The sequence below is a fragment of the Dendrobium catenatum genome, unplaced genomic scaffold (genome assembly GCF_001605985.2).
Source record: "Dendrobium catenatum unplaced genomic scaffold, ASM160598v2 fragScaff_scaffold_697, whole genome shotgun sequence".
Classification (NCBI taxonomy): domain Eukaryota; kingdom Viridiplantae; phylum Streptophyta; class Magnoliopsida; order Asparagales; family Orchidaceae; genus Dendrobium; species Dendrobium catenatum.
The window spans coordinates 28,268-30,375 of record NW_021319159.1 but is presented as its reverse complement, the minus strand read 5'-3'; positions in this window follow the sequence as shown (position 1 = coordinate 30,375).

Here is a 2,108-nt window from a genome sequence, read left to right as displayed (position 1 = left end):
CCTCCGGCCTCGGCTGCCCAACCTCAATAGTTCCGTCGAGCATCATTTAGCTGTTTTAGCTCAAAATCCCTATTAAATCCCACAATTAAATGGCAAAAATACAGGAGAGAAAATGCCGGTAGCACACTTTCACTAAAGATGGGAGGAGAGGGTGAAAGACAAAGTCAGCGGCTCCAATCTCCAAATCCTTCCAAATTGATTTCTTTCATTCCAAAAGATTAAAAAAAAAAACGCACGCATTGAACTTGAGACCGATTGATTTTCTTTTACAATGAAATATGGTAGAACTCTGGATTGAAGGAAAAAATAAAGGAAAGAAACGACCACGGGAACAAAATCACTAGAGAATCGTTGCAGGTTGGAGGATTTTTGAAAAGAAAGAGGATCGATAAAACCATCTATCAGCACTTTGTTCTTGGATTTGGTAATGCCTTCTTCTGACCTCTCCCAGTTCTAAGAACTCCCGCCACCACTGCTACTCGAAAGCTCTTCCTCCTCCGCCTTTGCTCCGCCTCCAGCCATCCTAATCCTAGCTTGCCCCGGAAAATTTGAGAAAGCCAATGGGTTTTACGGTGGAAGAAGTGCCAAACTTCATGGTGGAAGATGCGGTGTATTTCGCAAGGCATTTGCGTCTTTTTCTTACCCTCAAATAGCGGAAAGCAGCGAAAGCAGGAGCCTACTTCAGGACGGAAAAAGTAGCCGCGGGACGCAAAAATTTTGAGAACGGAGCACGACCTCGTCTCCCCAAACCCCAACTCGGTTGCTTTTCCTACCTACAGCAGCAAAAACGGCGCCCCAAACGCACCCTTAATCTCTTCCGGCGTCTAGGGTTTGCTTTTCCTTTTCTCTATTTCGTCCTGCGAAGCGACGATGTTCCCTTCGCGCGCTTTATTAGGCTCCTTCGACGATGTTCTGCTTATTCGGATCCTTTGACGAAGTTCTAGAAATCATGACATTTCGATGACGTTTTTCCTGCTGCATCGTAAGTAACGACGGAAGCTCTCTCGCTGTGAAGGTAACTATCTTCTCCCTTTCGCGCGCTTCTTCGGCTAAATGTCGTAAGTCAACTGAAATATAGGATTGAGTAAATTCAAGATTTACGCCAAAAAGAGGGAAACGGAAAATTTATTCCGCCTTGAGATTTACCCGGTGCTTAAATCCCGTTTGGCAGGATTTGACATAAATCCTGCTCAAATCCTGCATAATTGCTGGAGCCTTACCAGAATCCAAATAGAACAAAAATCAAGCAACGTGGATGTGATCAATCGATGATTGCAAAGGAACAAGGGAAAAGAGATAAAAGATTGCAGATTGAATAAAGACAAAAAGATCGAGAGACATAAAACTAGCAAAGAAGAAAACTATCGAAGATCGGGGAGAAAAATTACTGTATCTGAAGAAGATGCTGCCTTCCTCCAACGGAGAATGCTAATCCGAGCAAATCCTCCTTCGCCGTCCCCGTCTGCGCATGAAGCTCTACAGGAGTTTGCAGTGTGCTATGGAGAAAAAATATCCTATGAAAATTTGGCGAACATAGGAATTCTTATTTTAGCGAACATAGGAATACTTATAAACGGCAAAATAATACAGTCATAACATAAATCGCGCCATCTCCATTTCTCGGAACAGATAAAATTTAGAAATATGACTTAAAATGTCCCCGTAATAATATTATTTGGATAAATTTATGATGGGAAAATTTTAAGGAGTATGATAAAAATTATAATTATGTGAATGAGTATAATTTAAAAAAAAAATTAAAAGAAACAAATTAGTCAAACTATTTGATGTTTTTTTATAAAATTAGTCAAATTTTTTGGCTAATCCTATCATTTTCACTAAGCATCATTAGCAATATAATTAGCTGATTAATGATGCATTAAAAATTTTAAAATTATGTTAATGAGCGATAAGATCTCATATTAACCAATCACTTGCATTAATAAAATTTAAAACATGAAAATATCCAAAACAGTGAGAATTTTAAATATTATTTATATAAATATTTATTTTATTTATCTTCAAAATGTTTATATAAAGATTATAAAATGAAAAAAAAATTTAATAATTTAATATAATAGAATATTTAAAAACCTTAATTATATATA